The 21,390-nt window shown below is 46.5% G+C and overlaps 1 protein-coding gene across 4 annotated transcripts in view; it reads left to right on the forward strand.

Moving 5' to 3' along the window:
- The window catches only part of Kirrel3 (kirre like nephrin family adhesion molecule 3), a 555,026-nt gene that overhangs the window by 398,183 nt on the left and 135,453 nt on the right, over window positions 1-21,390 (forward strand). The gene's annotated exons all lie outside the window — the stretch shown is intronic.

A 21,390-nucleotide genomic window follows, 5' to 3' on the forward strand; every position in this document is an offset into this window, starting at 1 on the left:
AGAGAGCTTCAGTGCCTCGCCTCAGGTCACAAAGCTTGCAAACAGCAGACCAAGGACCTGCCTCCCATCTGCCTCACAGCTTGGAGCTTCTACCTACATCCCAGACCCTGAGGCTTCCGGACAACCTCTTTCTCCTTTGAAAGCTTTCCAAAGACAGCGCTCCTCCCCTCCCTGCCCAGCCCCAGCTTTCCTCAGAGTCCTTCATTCCCTGCATTCAATCAGCCTCGTGAAACAGTTAGAGAAGAGAAGATAGATGGCAATAAGGATTGTGTTCAACTATTTTACTTAAGTCATAATCATGCCTAATCTAAATTTGCTGGAATGTATTACACAACCTAATCATTCACATATATTGTACTGCGGTTTCAATTTAGTGAAAAGTAAAAGCCATTCAGAAGGCAGAAATATGTTAAATGAACATCTCGCAGATTCCATCCCTTCGTTAGATAAGGCACACAGTGCTTTTTGATTCTGGGCTGGCGTTGCCTCTTTGGATTTGCTGTATCTCTGGCTCCTCCCAGCACAATCAGAGGCTGATGGAGCTGGAGCGAAATTAAGATGCTCTGGACTCTAGGGTTAGGGCAAGGACGTGCCGGGGACCACATGACAGCTCTGTGAACATCTATCTGGATTAGACACACAAGTTGGTCTGCTGGCTGTTCCTGCTCTTAACTTCCCTGCTGTATCTATGGCCACTTCCCTTCCTGCTCTGCTTCCTACTGTGGGGATGTCACCTCAGCTAATTGTGACACACACACTCACACATACACACACTCACATACACATATACACAGGCACACACACACATAAACACAGGCATTCACACTTACACACTCACACATATACACACACAGTCACACATACATACACATTCACACTTACACACTCACACATATACACACACAGTCACACATACATACACAATCACACAATCACACACACATATACACACAATCACACATACACATACTCACACACACACAGACATAGACACACACATTCACACATACACAGACACACACACTCACACATACACACACACACTCACATGCACACACATATAGGCAAACATACAGATGCACTTACACACATGCACACACTCACACACACATATACACACAATCATACATACACACACTCACATACACACAGACATAGACACACACATTCACACATACAGACACACACACTCACACATACACACACACTCACATGCACACACATATAGGCAAACATACGGATGCACTTACACACATGCACACACTCACACACACATAGGCACACACACTTACACATATACACTCACATGCGTGCACATATACACACGTATACACATACAATCTCACACATACAATCACACATATACACATACACACATTCACACATATACACACTCACACACACATATACACACTCACATGCACACATACACACACGCATAGACACACTCATACAGACACACTCACACAGAGACACACTCATAAATACAAACACACATACTCACACATACACACTCAAATACAGACACACTAACACACATAGACACACTCATAAATACACACACACAGTCTTTGCACACGCCATCTTCAGCACAGAATACAGTCCCATCTTTATCTGTCCTCCCGTCTTTCCTTTGGGTTCCGGCTTAGACAGCACACTCCCTGGGAACGTACTGAAAGAGCACCATGCCTGAGGAGTGAGTGGGAGGCCCTGCCTGCACTTATGGTGGATCGTGGGCCTCTGCTCATTACAACACTCCTGTCACTGTACAGGCTGAGGATCCCTTAACCGAAATACTCATAAGCATAAGTGTTTCAGTTTTCTATTTCCTATTGTGTACATCTCATGGACAAGAACCAAATCTAAGCACAAGAGTCACTCACATTTCATATGTGCCTTTGCATATAGCTTTTAGCTGATTTTAGGAGCTATTTTTAGCATACCTCTGTCTTGACCATGACCCATAACATAAGAGTAGATGTGGAATTTTTGCATCTATGACATCACATTGGTGTTCAAGTTTCCAACTTTGGAACATTTTGGATTTCCGGTTTTTCAGACTGTAGATGTTCACTCTATTTTGTTGGCTAGTAGCTCATCCTAGACTGCTCACTCCTTGAGTCAGGGACTCTATATACTTTAGAGTTGTGTTCCCCTGGTTAGCCACAGTATGTGCTCAATAAATGCAGACTGACTGGACCAACCATCCTGAGGGTGGACATAGTGACTTGCCTTCTCCCAGGACCACCAGGGTCTGTGCCAGACACATGCCTCAGTGCTCCTTTGTTAGCTTATCCAGGTGCTGGCCTCAGCTGACTAACTGCCAGCTAGTTCCTGACGGATCAGTAGCCATCAGAAGTGACACTGTGTGCTAGCTATTGCCACAGTGCCAACCTGTAACAGCAGCTTCAATGTGGACAGGTGGCAGCACCAGAGCCCCCACAGCTGAGACGTAATGGTAAGGCTTGAGGCAGTATAAAAACTGGAGTTGAAGCTGTAATGCTGTAATGAATGCATGAGTTCAGTTCCTACTTCTGCCCTATATATTTTGGGACCTGGTATAAGTTACCTAATTAATCTCATTGAGTCTCGGTTTTCAGTATCATAAAAGGGCGCATAGCTATGATAGTCAGATTTCCACTGATGTGTCATTGTACCAGAAAGAAAACCCAAATGGAAGGCCAAAAAGATGACACAGCAGAAGGCGCTTGCTGCCAAGTCCGACGGCCTGAGTTCAATCCCCAGATTCTTTATGGTAGAAGAGAATCAACTCCCAACGAGTTGTCTTCTGACCTCTACCTGTGTACCACAGGTACACACACACACACACACACACACACGATAGATAGATGGATGGATGGATAGATAGATAGATAGATAGATGGATGGATGGATGGATGGATGGGTGGGTGGGTGGGTGGGTGGGTGGGTGGGTGGACGGACAGACAGACAGACAGACAGACAGACAGATGGATAGCTGAAGGGATAAATAAATGATGGATGGATAGGTAGATGATAGATGTAATTTAAAAACATAAAAGGGGGGGGTTTATTTTGGCCTTGTTTTCAGTCCATGGTTAGTTGGCTCCTTGTCTCAGGGCTTATAGTGAAACATCACAGCAGGGAGTACATGGTAGAGGGAGGTGCTTACCTCTTGGCAGCCTGAAAGAGAGAAGTGGGCAGAGCCCTAATATCTCCCTTAAGGACTCACCTCCAATGACCTAACTTCATCCCATTAGACCCCACCTCTTAAAGAAACACCATTTTCTGGGGACTGAGTCTTCAACCCATAGTCTCTGGGAGACAGTTCAGATTCAAAGCCATAACAGTAGCTACAACCACTACCTGTCTCAAATTATGTAGTAAAGAACTAATGAGAGCCAAAGCCGAGAGTGGACATACTTCAGGGCAGCAGTACCCACCCAAGCAGAGTTCTCTTTTCTTCAGTGCTCCCGAGCCATGTCCAGGGACGGTATATACAGTGGGAGGGCTCCACAGTATAGCTGCACGCTTCCTGCAGAGTACCTGGCTCAGGCAAGATTATTTACCCAGTTACCCTGGGGTGATTTAGGCAAAGCCAATGGCAGCACCTAGCAATGACACCCTTAATGACTTTGGCTCTGTGTCTGTCGTGAAGTGTGGTCGCCATCATCAAGGTCCTCGGGTGCCTTTGATGGGCCAAATGTCTGGCTGTGTTTTTCCCAAATGTGCATTGTAATCTGAGCTCATCCCTCATGTCCTGCCAGGGGAGGGATCCTGTGGCTGAGTGATACTCTCCAATAGAGGGTTTGTTTGTAGGGGGAGGAAGTAAAGAGTAATGTTCTTGCTATGAGCTGCACGGGGAATTAGAAAGGCAGACGGCCATTACTCAGGTTGGAGAGCTGCCAAAGCTTATGATATCATATTTATTTGCTAAGAAAAACACCTCCCCCATATCTTCAGGAAGAGAATGGAGGCAAAGACCAACTCCAATCAGGTTGTGGGTAATGGGTTTAAGGCCCACAATAACACTTAACAATAGTGATGCCCATTCAGATTTATCGAGCCCTAGAATTTGACACACATTCTAGACAGATAAACAGACTGGCAAGTGCCAGACACAGAGCTCTTTCTTCCCACACGTCTCAGAGGCAGCCTCCTTCTGGCCCTCTTGGCCATTTGGCGTGAAGCAGGAAAGCCAGGCAGTTTTCCTCTCCAGTCCTTTGCTGCCAAACACTGTTAAGAAAACTGTGGATGGAAACTCATCCTGTTGATGCAGTTACACAGGCTGCCTCGGGATAGGTTAATCTCTTCACAGAGCATCTCAGGGAATTCCAAGTTGTCTTGACATCTGAGAGAACTGAGTCAAATACCCATAACTGGTTTCCTGGCTTGTGGATTGTGACCCACATGTAAAATAGGTGTTCTCTGTCCTGCAACTTGAAGGCTGTCACAGTGGGAACCCCCCTCCCGCATGTAAATTAAATCCTTTGAGCTTAGCTGCTGTAATCTTTGCTTTGGGAGGGAGGGGGTGGAGGGGGAGAAGCATCTCCCACTCTGCTGCAGGAGGAAGTGAGCTGGGCCCAGTTAGAAGGTTTGGAAAGGCTGGGTCATGCCCATGCAATGTAGAAACACGAACAAAATGAGTTCTCAGATTACTGGAGTGACTTGGGCCGAGGACAAGAAAGAGACTCTGCAGAATCCAGGGAATGAGGAACAGTATTATGAAGGGCAACTGTCAGATCCCAGGGACAAGCAAATGCAGACTGATATGTTGGCCATCACTAGATCTGGCAGCAAAGTAGGGCCAGACTCAGTACCCGACTCCTAAGGCCCCAAACAACCACCCTCGCCTCCCCCAAATCAGCCACGCTCCTGGACGCCTCATGCTTATTGATGGCTCTCCTTGGCTGGACCACGCATCCCGTACTTCTGCAAGCACGCACAGGGTACCCTGACTGCTACCACATATTTCTCAGATTTTACTCCTGAGGACAGCTTTGTGGCAGATACATCATCTCATTTTTCTCGAGGTCCTAAGGGCCAGCCACCAGACCGCATACGCTGAATGTCAGCTACATTAAATGAACACATTCACGTCATTGAAAGAGAACCCTATTTACACATAGTAAACATGGGAATAGATGCCGGGGAGGAAATAATATAGTATTGATTAAAACAATGCCCTGGAATGCTTGCTGAAAGACTCCAGTTACAACAGCTTCTCAAGCAGCCTGGAACAGAGGCAGCCCCCTTACTTGGCAACCTCTAGCCTGCCTTCAACTGTCACTGGAAGCTAAGAAAATAGGTAGTGTTCTCACAGGCCATGGGTGCAGTGGCCGGAGCCTACTAAAATAGACTTCCCACTGCATGCCAGGCACTGTACTAAGGGCTTGGTCTCGTTTTATCTGTAACGTCTCTAATTCATTTCATAGGGAAGGAAGCAGGTTTACTGAGGGGGTAAGTGTTGGGGCTGGGATGGGAACCTGGGTCTGTCTGATTCCAAAGCACATACTATCTCATTTTGGTAGGTGCCTTTGTGTATTCGGCTCATATTTTCCATGAATATGTAAGATCGAGAGATGCTCTGTTATGCCAGCTCATGCACAACCCACTGGAGCCCTCCACAGGTTGTCTTCTCTGGTTTGATGGAATTGAGGAGGGGGTCTGTGAGGACCTCGGCCTTGGCTGTGATCCCAGCTCTCTAGAGCGGGGAGGAGAGCCTGCATCTTGGCTAACATGGAGGTTTCTGAGTCTCCGAAATGGAAAGCCTCATTTTTAGAATGACAGCCTATTACTCTAGAGCCGTTGGCAAGCCAGGAGCTTAAGCACATTTTCCTTGGTAACCACACAATTCACTCGGCTCGGAGGCGACAGTCAGCTGGGGACAGCAGGAGCAACCGGGACCACAGATGGGTGTGTCAGATGGTGGAGGCTCCAGTTGCACACAGGGGCAGGCTGACCACGTCGGAGTAATTTCCCATGATTCTGGTTGCTGGTTTGAGGCAGAGAAAAAAAGACGGCCACCTTCTGCTAAGAATAGAAAGTGATGTTCCCATCAACAGGGAGCAGCTTTGTTCTTCTCTGTCACGTCCTGATTAGCCTCATCACAAAATTAAGGCTAATCCTACTACTTACATGAGAACTAAACAGGAAAATGCATAGGATACTGTAGCAAGCCTGGTCTGCTGTTTGGCTCGCTGGCACAAGGTCAGATCGACACCTTTTAAAAATCCAATGGCTTTTGTGAATAGCCATTGTCCTTCCCCATTCCTGCAGCTTTGGGCCTTTGGAGATTTAGGCCCACGGATTTCCATTCAGCTCCAGCCCCAGTCCATACCCTAGAAGGTATCCACTGGCTTCTCAGGCCACGCTGCCTGGATTTGGAAGGTAAATGGTCAGATTCTGCATCTACTAAAATCCTTACTTTGCTGGGTTTCTTTTTCTTCTGCCGTAGTGGGGGGATTTCCACTAAACCTCTGAACCGTGTCTGGATTATTGCTCCCGGCAGCATCAAGGGAGTGAGTTCAGATACCAGCTCACACAGGCAAAACACAGGAGACAGAAAAACGAACCAGGGCTTAACGGAGTCAGTAAGGAGCCACTGGGCTGCAGTCAAGTAGATGCAAGCTGCCTAGCAAACAGCCTGTCCTGGCAGTAGACAGTGGGAAGGAGGCCCTGCCTGCTCTGTCCTGAGCAGGAAAGAGCCCTGTGGAATACTTATTTGACAGGTAAAACTTAAGCCCAGAGAGTCACTGTGATTTTGTCAAGATCACCCAGTAATGCCATGTTAATCACGCAGGAAAAACCAAAGCCAGACCTGCACAAGGAGCCTGGCTGTGATGGTTGGTTTTAGTTGCCACACTGACACAATGTAGGGTCACCTAGGAAGAGTCCTAATGTGTGATTGATCATCTAGATCAGATTGGCCTGTGTGCACAGGATTGTCTTGATAATTTTAATTGATGTGGGAAGACACAGCCCACTATGGGTGGCACCATTCCCTAGGCTTTTGTCCTGGATTATGTTAAGCGTGAAGAGTAGGCTGAGCACAAGCTCTTGCGTTCATTTCATCTTCCCTCAGCTTTTGACTGTGGATGGGACTAACTACTCTAACTTCCTTCCTTGACTTCTCTACAATGATGGACTGTGATCCATAATTGGAACCCGAATAAACCCTTTCTGCCCTAAAGTTGCTTTAGACAGGATATTTACCACAGTGACAGCAATGAAACTAAACACAGGTTTTGGGTGGGTGTGGGCTCCAGTCCCTTAGTAAATCTGTGAGACCTTGAGGAGGTAGCTTAGGCCTGTGTCCTGTTGTGTGAAACGGAACTATGACCTCTCTTGGAATGCATCAGGACTGTGTGAAGCCAGGCCTGAGCTTTTTATTAATGTCACCCTCTAGAACACTGACCTTATGCCCTTCAGAGCTCTGTCTCTCCATCATCAAAACCCCACAACTATGTTAGCTACATGAATCTCCTGCTCGGGATCCAACACCGAATCCTGGTTCAGAGAAGATTCTGATCTCCTTTGATCAGTGGCATGTTACATAATTGAAAACAGCTAAGAGGGAAGACTTTGAACATTCTCGCCGCCAAAATGTGTGGTGATGATGTATGCATTAGTTTGACTTAGTCATTCCTCATTGTATACATCTTACTCACATACATTTACATTTCGAGATGAGCATAATGCCTCAAACTGTAGCAAAATCACAGTTAATAATCTAATTGATGAGTAGATAACCTAGAGGTCTAAGTCCCCAGCTTTATCTCAGAGCATCCATCCATTGACTGTCAAGTCCACACACTGACCCTGACCACTTCACAGTCAGTAAATTTGTACTGTGGATAGTCTGAGACTGTGACAGCCATATGCAAGGATTTGGTATTCGCATTCATGGCTATTCAACAATAAAACAAAGATTCACATAGTAGAGATGTTTGTTTATTGAGCATGTGTGAAAACTGAAAGAGGAAGACACTGAGGGACAAGTAAGGGATAAGCGACAATGGCTTCAGGAAAGTTGGAGAGAGTGAGAGAGAACTAGACTGAAAAAAGGAGTCCTCTCAGGCCACAAGAATCAAGACTGAGAGACTGGCTCTTCCTTCCTGACAGAGAGAAAGACAGGAGAGGATATTCCTAGGTCACTCATAGCCTAGTTCTCACAAAAGCCATGCCAGCCTCCTCTCTGTAGAATATTCCTGGGGAGAACAGTGAGTGGGTTTGCCTGACCCTAGGTAGGCCTGGGTAATCTAGGATCCATCCCTAGCAGGAGAAATCCCAGGCTCCTACTTCGATGTCAAAGCTTCTCACAGCATGCCTCCACCTGCCCAGACTTCCCTGCATAGATCCAGTCCTATCCGGTGAGCCATTGCCCAGTCCTACCAAACCATGATGCAAACCATTCCTCTTGTCTACAGTAGGCTATCCCCTCTACCTGACTGCTTCTAAACAGTCTGGTGGTCCACCATTCTCCCATCTCCTCCACGAAGACTCTCTGGCCAAAGCAGCCATGGTGACTTTGATTGTCTTTGCATATACATTCTGTCTTTCAGATTCTAGGGATTCTTGAAGGGTAAGATTAGAGTGTGGTGCATCCTTATTTGCTAAGTTCCTCCTGTGACTAGCCTACGGGGCAAATATATACCTTAAACTCTCCTTGTGGGCCAGGCACAGTGACACGAGCCAAGGATGAGGCTTAGTTTCTACTTTTAAAGACCTCACAGCTTAAGAAGACAGACCTATAAATAGATCATCCTAGCTCAATGTTGGAAAAAGGCAGGAGGATTTAAGGGCATGGTGGGAATTTAGGGGTCATGGTGACCAGGACCTGGAATATATCTCGTTAGATCCAAGTGCACATCCAGATGTGGAGAACAATAGAGAGTCTGAGAGAACTACACTGGTTCTCTCTGTGCCTGCCTCTTCCACTCTTCCCTGTTCTCTTCCACTCATCTTCCACCAGATCCCACGGGTCCATCTCATTCGTGAAAGAACTTAATGGTTAAATTAGAGATGGTTTCTGGGGATGCTGAAGGCTCAGCTGAGAAAAGGCCTAGTAGAAGTCTAAGTAATTCAGAGGAGTGAATGCTCCAGCAACAAGCAGAAGGATTTAGGAAAATGAGGAACTATAGTGCCAGGCACCCGAGAAAGTCCTAATTGACAGGGCAGCTTGAGTTTCCCTGGCCTCAGATGGAATTTAGAAAATTGGATTTTATACTCACTTGTGTTTGGAAGCTAACTACTCTTCCCCATAGTGAATCCCCAGGGCTCATGATAGGAGCCTTGAAGCCCGTACCACCACCACTGTTTTAGATGACCTGCTCACCCTCCAGTTGCATAGATGGCTGGAGGGTAAGGAAGAGCCTTGCACAGCTATTGACAAATTCACACAGGGAAACCTTCTGTGCCCGTTGATTCGTGGAGGTGACACATGGAGGTGGCACATGTTGGCCAGTGCACCATGAACTAAGGTTTCACTCATATCCAGTCCTCTCCTTCTCTAGCTCCATGGCCTCAGATGATCGAGGCACCTTGATGGTCCTCAGTGTCATCATACATCAAACGAGTATAAATTCCCAACTCTAATTGTGGAAACAGTAGCATGCGACTGTGTGGAAAGGATCTTACTGGGTGGATGCCTGCTCATGGATGGTCTTTAGCATATGGGTTTCTCCTCATACCTGAAAGTCGGCAATCCCAGACCTGTGTGATATAAAAGAACAATTTTTATACCTCCAGCAGCATGATGGGTTCTTGAGACAGAAGGAGAAGAACTGGACTTGGTCAGAAGCACAGTATTCTACTGCTATACATAGTATCATACAATTTCTAAGACCTCTCCAGTGAAGGGAGGCAGATTCTGGGCCCCTCCCCTAGGTCCTGCATGAGTAATGCAGTAACGTAACCCCCCTTTCTCTCTCTCTCTCTCTCTCTCTCTCTCTCTCTCTCTCTCTCTCACACACACACACACACACACACACACACACACACACACACATACACACACACACATAGACACACACACGCAGCCTTCTCTACTCACCACATATGTACACACAAGGGACATGCCACTCTCCACATGCTTTCCCCATCGCCCATCACAGTGACACTTACACACTTATAGACACACCACACATAGGGAAGCCACACCAACATGCGGAGTCATTCCATCTCCCTTCCAAAGGAGTGAGTCAGGCTCCTCTGCCAAGCAAATTCTCATTTCACCTCACCTCACCTCACCTTGGGGGAATCCAAGGTCTCAAAGGACCGGGGAGTATTTCCTGAGCTGTGAGCATCCAAGGGCTCACTGGACCAAAAAGACATTTCTCTCATGGAGGGGAAGATTTCTGTTGAACTTGACTTTAGCTCTTCAGAGATGAAAACCACCGGTTGCAAAGTAATGAGTCCCCTGTCTTTAGAAGGATGTAAGGGGAGACTTTGACTTTCTCAGAATTGCAACAAAGGAGATTTTCCACTGGATGTGACAGTGGAACCAAGTGATTCTGAAGCCCCTTCTATGCAGAGAAGCTGAGGCCAGGAGGTCTCAGCTGCTTTCCCTGAAATGGCCCTGGGAAGTGTACCTGGGAAATTCACCTGAGATGGTGTATACCATGGTTTCTGGAGAACCACCTGCTCCTAGGTTAATCGACCCCCACATCATGAACCAATAAACCTTCCCAGACCTTCTTCCCAAAAGACCAGGCACCCCTCAGGCTCTGCCTCTGTCCCTAGCCATCTACCTGAGTCAGATCAGAGGTCCAGAGAGTAAGTCTGCTTCAGATGACATTTTGATAAATTTAGATCCAATCTTACTCAGTTTATCGACCCCGAGAAAACCATCCAACTACATTCTTAATCCATGTGCCGGGCACGGGGGTCGATATGAAGTTCCGCCAAGACAAACATGCTGCCAAGCCTTTTAGCGAAAGAAAGCATGGAACATTCTGTTTCTCTCTTCCTCTCACACCAGGCCCCCACCAATGTGGGGAGTATCCCTCAGAAAATGGCACGCCATCGCAGGACCACACTATAGGTCAGTATCCATGGAGCCCTAAGCAAGCACATTAACTCCACTGAGGTTTAGGTTTCTTATCTGAGAAGAAGGGAAACAAGGCTCCCTCAGTACAGTATGGAGTGACAGCATCAAGCTGTGTGTGAAGTCACTTAACACCCAGTGGCTGCTGGGTGAGCGCTGGTCTGTTGTCTTTCCACTCCCATCGCCGCACAGCCTGCTGAGGTTAGGGAGGCTTGTAGTTAAAATGGCTGTGGACGGTACGCCCCAAAAAACAAAGTAGTCGGGAAGGTGAGGAGCAGGTGGATAAGCTGCATTCACAGGACTGTGCCTACATTCAAAACAACCAACAGTGCTAAGCCCCAGACACGCAGGCTGGCACTGTCCTAGCAATGGTCTTCAGTAAAAACATTTTACATATAGAGATGCTGAATCCCTTGTATGCTGAGAAGCCTCCCTAGGTCTCATACATTTTCCTCCTACTAAGTTAGAGGAGTAAGATAGGCTAAACGGATGCTGCGTAAAGAGGGAATCATTGTCTCAAATATTCACTGCGCTATCCAGATTAATCAGAACCAACCCAGTGAGCACTTAACAGATGCTGAATGAACGAGCGCGTGGCTGAATAATAGAATGAACTCAGATGCAAAAACCCTGAATGTCCAGCAAGATACACCCACATTAGACCAGTCGATCCGTGTGGTTGAGCGGTGGCATGTTTCTGTGAGAGGACAGATGATGGTAGATAGGGTAAGGTCAAAACCCTGTGACATCATTCCCAAACCACTGGAGAATTGCTCAGAGCTGAGCCCTCATTTTGGCCCCCACAACACTAAAAGGACCTATAGTACCAAGTCATATGGCTATCTGGAGGGTCAGAGAGGCAAGTCCATTGAGTCACCACTATGTCTAAGTACTCACTGCATTCCTAGTAGGTGTCAGGCCCCATGCATGGACACAAGAATGCTAAAGCAATGGAGAGATGGTCTCTGCCTCTCAGTCCAGAAGGGCAGAGCCAGTGATAAGTGACCAAGGTCACATCTATGGAGACTTTCATAGCTCAAGTCTGCATAGTTGACCATCCATGTTGTAGGTGTCATATCTGTGGATTCTCCAACTGAAGATCAAAAATATTAGAGGGAAAACTATATCTGTATTACAGACATGTAGTCTTGATATTTTATAAGCAATATAGTCTATTACCTAGGCATTTGGTATGACAGATAATCTAGGGCTGATTCAATGATCATAAGAAGATGTGCTAAATTATATGCAAATGCTTCAGCCTGGGCAGAGCTTGATATCCTCAGAGAAGGGGTGTCCTGGAACTCATCCCACTATGATACCCAGGTACAACTGTCAGGTAGACAAGGTCACCAAAGGGAGAGCTCATCCATATACAGGGAAGGGTGAGAGGATACAAGCCAAGGTGGGTTTCTGGAAGGATCTTGAAGTGTGTATACAACAAGACTTACGAGAATCATGGATGAACAGCCCATGGGAGAAAAGTGAGGTCAACCAACACAGAGCTGGCTAGGATGTGGGGAACACAGTCTTAGAACAACTCACCAGCCCTGTGGGATGAGGACAGAGGGAAGGCCAGAAACAAAGCTGGCAGGATTAGCAGCTATGCTTGTTCTCAGCATTCAGTGCATTTGCCAGTCAGGAAAGAAATGACTCTTGTCAGGGGGGACTCTGGGCAGATCCCCTCCTTCCTCCGAGCTTCCTTTTCTCCTCTGTGCCATGTTGGACTGGTGACTTCTAAGGCTCCTTCTCAGTTCTAACATTTGGTGACATTTCAGACTAATGCCCAAGATCAAATATGTACACAAGACCAGAGGAATAAGGAAACACATGGGTCAATCTAGTACAAACAGCCTACAACCTGAATGGGCTAGCCATGCTGGTCAGTATCAGGCATACCTATAAGACAGCCCCTTGCTTGCTGACCTCAGATCCTCCCTAAGCCCTCAAGGAAGGGAAAGTACCGTTTGTCCTTTGGGAAATTCTTGAGAATGCCCTGTGGCCCTAGAGATGCTAAAAGAATAAGCACACAGCAGGGCTGCTAGAACAGAGACTGAAGCTAAAACTCCCCTCTCCGCACAAGCAGTTCCCCCAGCATTCTGGAAATGTTACTTAATTAAAACTGTGACACTTCCCATAGCCTTGGTTCTCTTGATCAACTTTTTTTTTTAAGCTACAGTCTTCATGGAAGGGGCCTTGGAACACATGGAATGTTGTAGAGAGATTGTAGGCTTGCTTGGTTGCTTGGTTGCTTGGTTACCTGTTTGCTTGCTTGCTTGCTTGCTTGCTTGCTTGCTTGCTTGCTCGCTCATTTTGCTGAGGAATGTTTTGGTTAAGGGCTAAGATGTTCAAGGTCTGCTGTGGTCTACATATTCTATCTCTCCAAAATTCATGTATTGATATCCTTACTCTCAAGACGATGGCATCAAGAACAGGCCTTACTGCTCTTGTAAATGGTGTTGGTATCTTAGAAAAGTGACCCAAGGCAACTTGATTGTCCTTTCCACCATGTATGGACACCGAGAAAAGATGCTATGAACCAGAGACCTAAGTCACCTTTACCAGATGTTATGTGGCCTTGATCTTATGTTTCTCATCTCACAGAACTAGCAGAGTACAGTCCTCCTGCTTACAAATTCTTATACTTGTGCAGGTGGGAGAGGAGCATCATCCCTGTAGGAAATTATGGAAGCCACAGGTTTCTCTACAAAAAGACACATTTGTATTAAGTCAATATGCAAACCCAGTAAGTCCTTGGGCATAGGATTAGATCTCATATCTGATTCAGTCTCTACTCTATACATAAGAAAATTGAGGCTCAGAATAATGACATGACTCTCATAGGTCACCCATCTAAGGACAACAAAGCCAGGTCTCAGGAATCAAGCTAATATCTGTCCCAAGGAAGGGACCATGTTACCATCAGTGAGTCTGGGTCAGAACTCATTGTCCATCAGAGATGAACCCAGAGTTCAACCCAGCACTAGGCTGGATGGCTGAGTGCTCAGCCTCTGCAAAGCAGCCATTCTTCAGTGTCACAGTCAAGTTTCCTGAAATGGAGCCAGAGGGGACCTGGAAAATGGCTCTGAGAATCTGTCCCTCTAACAGTATGCAGACTCTATGTCATTCACACAGCCCCTTACGGAAAGCTGGGGCAATCTTATCTACTTATTGGAACTCAGAGTCACCCACACCACCAGCCCCATAGTGTGAACAAGGGACTTGGATCTTCTGGTGACAAAATTCCACATGCAAGAGAAGGGATAAGGCTTAATAGAATTCAGAATTCAGGCCCTCCTATCAGACAGGTCCAGATTCAAATCTTGGCTGAGTTGTAGTACAGATCTGCTGACATTTACCCTATCCCAGCCTCAGCTTCTTCATCTGTACAAGTCAGAACCATCGAATACTGCATAAGAGTGTTGGTGTCCAGGTTAAAAGAGACAATGTACATACAGGTCTGAATGCCGTACTAGCAATACATTTTACCTGTGTGTGTGTGTGTGTGTGTGTGCGCGCGTGTGCGCACGTGCGTGTGTCTGTCTGTCTGTCTGTGACTGTGTGTGTCTGTGTTTCTGTGTGTGTCTCTATGTGTATCTGTGTGTCTGTGTGTCTATGTGTCTATGTGTCTATGCATGTGTGTATGTGTGCCTGTGTTATGTGTCTGTGGTTATGTGTGTCTGTGTGTATATCTGTGTGTGTCTGTGTGTTTGTATGGGTCTGTTTGTATATGCATATGTGTGTTGGTATGTCTTTGTGTGTGTTTGTCTATGGGTTTGTATAACTGTGTGTATACACATGTGTATCTATCTCTTTGTGTGAATGCGTGTGTGTGCGTGCGAGTATGTACGTGTGTGTGTGTGTGTGTGTGTGTGTGTGCATGTCTGCAGACATGTGTTTACCACATAGAACAACTTTTCAGGAGTTGGCTCTTCCTTCTGTCTTGTTTTGAGGCAGCTTCTCTATTGTTTCTCCTGGATTGGACTCCAAACTGACCTGTGTTCAGGCTTCTAGCAGATTCTACCGTCTCTGCCTCCCATCTTGTCACAGGAGAGTGCTCGTCAAACCACCAGCCTTAGCCTCACACTAACAGGTAGAGTGGGGATCTGTGAGACTTAGGGTGAGAGCACCCTCTAGCCACCGAGCGTAGAGCACACAACCCTGGTCCCCACTTTCAACACACCCCTTCCTTTATAATACCATGCTACTATTTTACAACTACCAATTATGGAGTACTTACAATGCATCTAAATTTGCTCTGTATGTTTAGGTAAATGATAGGTGCATGCCCCACCTCACCTTCAGCGCCTTGTATTGGCCATTTCTCAGGACTGCTTTTTTATTTATAATGTATTACGATTAATCATTATTGTTGTTGCATGTGTTTGTATGGGGGTGGTATGTGGGTGCATTAACTCAGCAGGCATATGGAAGTTTGAGGACAACTGTGTAGAGCCTGCTCTCTCCTTTGCTTTGTGTGGATGCCAAGGATGGATCTTGGCTCCTTGAGTCTGCATCTTTGGATAGCAAGTGTCTGTACTTAATGAGGCACCCTACTGGCTAATGGCTGCTCCGTTTTGCACATTAAAAGACACTGAAGGTGAATACCAGAGGTCAAGGCCAATAGGCCATTGGAGGATTGCAGGACTGTGTATGAAGTCCCATGGACTAGCAGTGGGAGTCAGTGGCCCAAGCTTCCTGAACAGACTTCTCTTGTTCTTGAATGCTAGGAGAGACCTTAGCTAGCAGGATCTAAGCCAGGTAGCTCAGGACTTCCTTCTCAGGAGGCCTTCTAACTGACTGACTCTCTCTTAGAGCAGATTCCCTCACTTTCACCAGTCTAGAATCCTTCTGCCCTTATGCCACCAGTCGCCTTCATTGAGCTATCATCATCCTCAGTGACCTGGCCAGGACCTGAGACAAGATTCCTGGTGGTTTCACACTGGCAGACAGGTTAGAGAAGCACAGCGATCTCCACCTCCCGCCTCACTGAAAGTCTTATCAGCTCCATTATTCCTGACCAGGCCTGGAAAACACTGACAGGAGCCAAGATCTTCCCTGGCACTACTCTTTCCTACAAAGCTCGGCCTAAGTGAGCTAGAAACTCGGCTGTAAGGGTGAAGGAGATGAAGACATACCATTATCTCTCCAAGGGAATTCAATCTAAGTTGTCGTTTATGCCTGAAATTCCTTCCTGCTGTTACAAGTGAGCACGAACACACACACACACACACACACACACACACACACACACACAGAGCTTCCCTTATCTTCCACCCTGGTGGATCTGCTAGGTGGTTTAGTTCCTAAAATGGGTCGTTTCTTAGGGACCTGGCGATTGCTATGCAAGGCTTTGTGTGTCACAATCAGCCTCCTGCTGATCCGGCCCTGTAGGAAGTAAACTTTCACATTCCTGTTAAGTGGTGTCTGGCTGTTTCCGAATCACCCCCCTGGATCTGTTTGAAGCCAAGTTCTTAATCAAAGCTGTCAGGCTCTCTTGGCCCCCTCGGCTGAAAGGTTACCATTAAAGAGGGAAGAGAAACATTGGGTTTTGAGGCTAGACCTTCTGCTTGTATCTGGAGCTCTGAGGAAAATGGAGGGGCTTTATTTTACCCCAAGCTCGGTGTCTACATTGCAACTCCGCAGTTAGCATTCAGACAAGATGTGCAGCCTCTCCGACTTCAGCAAACCTTTCTAGGCACTGCGTGGTTTGGAGGGAGACACATTGAACGCATCTTCCGCTGCAAGGCCCCACTCGTGTGTTAGCTGCTAATCATTTCCAGTCACAACTAGATTTCCATAGTCTCTGAACTGTGGTCTAAAATTATCCAAGAGCAAGCCCCTTTGGCTAGGCCTCTAAGAGCTTTCCATAGAACTTGCTAGAATGAACAGGTCTTCTAAGGTGTCTGTGACCAGAATGAAGCTGATGGCATTAGACCAGAATCCAAACCTTTCCTGACAACAAGGCTTCCCCTTTGACCTTCACTTTAACTCTATCCAAGTACATCCCCCTGCCCTCCGGACCTACCGCAGCCTTACAATTCTGTCAGGGGAATCTACGTTTGAGGGATTTTGTTGTTGTTGTTGTTGTTGTTGTTGTTGTTGTTTATTTGAGAAGGCAGATGAAATATTGAGCTAAAGCCTCCATCCAGCTACATGGGTAGCTGGATAAATAATTACTAAATAAATAAATAAGGGAAAATAAACAAAGAAAGCCTCCAATGAGCTTGAATTGCTGCCGTGCTGAGAGGTAACTGGCAGATTCAATTTAATTATAAGATACAGAATCGTAATGGAGTGTGCAGGGCTCGGGGAGGTTTTCAGCAATGGAAGGGCAGCAGGGAGCTCTGATTGTTCCTTGATACATTCTAACCTGGCACTGACTGCCTTCCTTGCCAGGTGAGCATGGAGTGGGGAAGGGCAGGCAGCAGCAACTGCTTGGACCTTAGAGGCTGAGTCTAAGTCCCGGCTCCCTATTCTTGGCTAACCTCAACTCCTGGAACCTCTACTCCTGGCTAGCCTCAGCTCCTGAGGTAGTTCAGATATGGATGCCCTGGAGGACAGGACAGGAGGATACGAACTCTGTGTCCTTACAACGGCCCCATTCTCCCCCAGCCGAGGTGGGACAATGCAGATGGACAAGGCTTGCCCCTCAAAGCCAAGCACGGTCACCAGATTGTGAATGCAGAAGCTCTCACTGGGTCATGACTGGGAACAAAACCGTTATCACCCTTCTGTGTTGCTTTTCCCCAGAACGTAAAGGATAAGGCTCACAGCACACAGGAGCCTAGTCTGTTCCTCTGTCACAAGGTCCCTAATAGCCAAGACTCTACAGCCAAGAGATCAAGTGTTCTCCTACCTTTTCTCTTTCCGTCTCTCTGCCATGTTTGGTGCACATGGGAGGTTGTGATGGCAAAGGTTGGGTATCTTTGCCTGATTCTACTGGTAAAGTCTTAGGGTACCTGCTCAGTCCTCTATGGTCAAATTTTATTTGGCCCAGAAATGGGTGATAACATGATTTATAACCATATCACCATGCCACATCAATGTCCCTGCTGCTAGCCCGTCCTGAGGAGGAGCCTAGGTGCTGCCATGCTTTGTGTACCCCTATTTACTGCCTATCCCTTGGAGAAGTAATTTCTTCTTCCTTAGACCCTGGACTCCTGCAAAGGCTGCTCTATGTACCCCCATCTCCAAGGAGTAATGACTATAACCATCAGCCAGCACTCTGCTGGTCCTTTCTACCCCATGTCTAGGTTAGTCCTCCTAGGTAAAGTGAGCATTGTGACATTACATCCGAGGAGAAGGACCTGTGCCTGTGTTCTGGAACTAAGAGGGCCTAAATGTAAGCCTGGGTACTCTGTTCTCCAAATGTAAGTTCAAAAAAAAATTAATCAGCTTCCTGGAGGCCCACCTGTGCACTGGAGTTAGCACTCATATCCGAACTAATCTGTGTGAGATTAAATCCACAAACCAAGCTGATCTTTGAGCATCTTTGGGGGCCTCTGCCTTTCTGGGTCTCAAGAAACCAGAGAATGGTGGATGGGACACTTAGAGGTAAGGTTCGACTTCACAGAGTCCCCAGACTTTCCTCACGCTTAGCTCTTTGAAAGCTGTTGGTCATATTAGAAGAAAGAAAACCAGAAGAGGTTCTTTTTCCGCCTGGCCTCCCATCTGTGATTGACAGGATATACCACTGCTGAGAACTCCCCAGGGGCAGGACACACAGCTGTTATGCTTCTGGCCCCATTCAAAGAGTAGTCAAAGACTTCCAACTTTCTCACAGGAAAAGTACAAAAGCCTTGCAGGCATGGGACCCTTGGCAGCACCTGTTCCTCACAGGTTAAATGGATTGCTAACAAGCCAGGGGAAGATGGGCTGGAATGGCTTTCCTGTTTGTCCGTTATGGCCCCCCGCAGAGCAGATGACCCACTGGGACTAGACATCCTGAGTAACAGACAGGCCAAAGAGTACTTGTATCTCTGTATCTCTGATAAAACCATTGCCCACAAATTCTTCAACCAACACTATTGACTGCCTCCCACAGAAATTCTACCAGTATCCCAAAACACGGAGATGATGATTGGTTTACTGGCTGTCTGCCCATGAGGACGGTATTAGTAACTTAGCCTTTTGGATCAGACAGAACTGTCATATAGAGTTTCTAAGGACTGACATAGACCGTGCATACAAAATAGCCCAGAAATTAATGAATTATAGCCTGTTAGCAACAGGCAACTTTGATTATTATAGCGAATGAAAATAGGCTTGGTCACCACAAAAAATGTATCCAGAACCCAAGGAAAATGTCTAGTGTCCTCATTCCACTGTGTAGAGGGTTATGGTGAACTCTACCAGCCTACAGCCTTTACTGATGGTAAAGCACCCCAAAGAAGGCCCATTCAGAGTCAGATGGTATCCCTGCTGGAATTCCAGGCACTTTGTCAGTTGACAGAAGGATCCCAGGCAGTGTCAGAGGGGAGGTGCACAGTCCTGCCAGAGAAGAAGGGTAAAAAGAGCCAAGAATGGTCCCAGAGAACCAGCCAGTAGGGCTGAAACCCAGACTCAGCAGGGAGCTGGGTCTTGCAGAGAAGAGACTGGAATGCTATACACCATGCTCAGAGTGGGGTCAGCCAGACAACACTGTGCCAAGACTCTCTGCTCAGCACCAGCAGCAGGGCTGTGGGCAAATTTCTTGCTTCTCTAAAATGTCATGTTCTGGGCTGGAACTATAACACAGTGGAAGAATATTGCCCAGGATGTGCAAAGCCCTCAATTCGATCCCCAGTATGGAAAAGGTGTTCTTTATAAATAACAAGAGGCATGACAGTGCCTGTCTCTATGATGCGTGAGAGTAAAACAGAATGAGAGGACTAGTGAGAAGGCTTAGCAGGTAAACACACTTACTATATATAATGGGTAGAGAGTAATCATTGGAGCCCACAGTAGAAGGAGAGCATTGACTCCCAGAAGTTGTTCTCTAACCTCCATGTGTATAGTGTTACATCCACATACACACATTCATGCACACACACACACACACACACAAGCACTAATAATAAGAATACAAATACAAGAATAAAGAAAAACACTTTTAGAGCAAGATGCAAAGTCCCATGCCTACTGTTGTCATTGTTGGCTGGCTCTTTCTTCCCAGAGATTCATAAGCTTAGGCCAGCAGAGTAGAGATTTGGAGGAGCCAAAGGATTGGTGACCACATGGTCACCCAGATTCCCTGTAGGCACATGAGATGTGGAGCCCATAGCAAAACAGACTATTCTAGACCCCACAGATGCTGGCGAGGAGGTCTAATAACACCGTCTACCTGAGCCACACTGTGGATGGGGCTGTGGCAGCTAGTAATGGCACAGCTGGAACAGGCTTAGGAGGGCAGAAGCGGGCAAAGGCCTGTCACTGCCGGTTATAAAGCTGCAAGGTTCAGATCAGCAGGGGTCTGAGGAAGCCATGCTTCCTGCAGGAGCAAGTGAGGATGGGCTGGCAGACACAGAACCTCCTTGGAATTGTCACGAATGAGTGCAGACTCTTCCTAGAAGACAGGAGCTCGACACAAGCTTTTTATGCAATTCATTATTTTTAAAAACTCAATGTAAGACCACAGCTGTTCCAAGTTTCTCTTATAAGAATTTAATTGGTATGTAATAGCATAGTTAATTAAATACAAATCAATAGTTTAAAACAACTAATTGATACTTAATATGAATGGGGGGAAAACTTGGTTCTAATATAATTAACCCATATTAAATTAGCTATGAAATAACAATTATGTCTTTACAACAATGTAAAGTTTATGGTTCTTTAATAAACTTAGATTAGCATGCAGTGAGACTCAAAAATTATGAAACAGGTATTATTGGCCTATTAAACATTTATTATGTGTCCTAGAGGGCTGAGGCCAGGCAACTAGTCAAGATAAGCAAACCTTTCTGAATCCTCTCCTCCGATTTCCTTATTACAGGAGTTGATCAGAAAACAGGGATCTTTGCTGATTTATGGGTATCCTAATTGCATGTGATGTAAGTAATTATACCGAAAATAGCACTAGGTAGACGTGAGGCGGGAAGCTGGAACTGAACAGAGAACAGAGAATAGCAGAACAGAGGTGAAAACTCTGCAAACACAAGGCTTGCAATCCTGCAGATGGTGAGGCATCGAGGGACAGGATGGCTATTGGTGGCTATAGATGGCAGTCACCTGTGAGAGGCCACTAGGCATACACACCATAAAGACAGCCGCAGGGCCAGGGCCAGTTGCAACCTTCAGGACTTTTCCTGGGGGCATCTCTTGCCATCTCCCAGTTCTCTCTCTCTCTCTCTCTCTCTCTCTCTCTCTCTCTCTCTCTCTCT

The sequence above is a fragment of the Grammomys surdaster genome, unplaced genomic scaffold, assembly GCF_004785775.1.
Source record: "Grammomys surdaster isolate TR1022 unplaced genomic scaffold, NIH_TR_1.0 266, whole genome shotgun sequence".
Lineage (NCBI taxonomy): Eukaryota > Metazoa > Chordata > Mammalia > Rodentia > Muridae > Grammomys > Grammomys surdaster.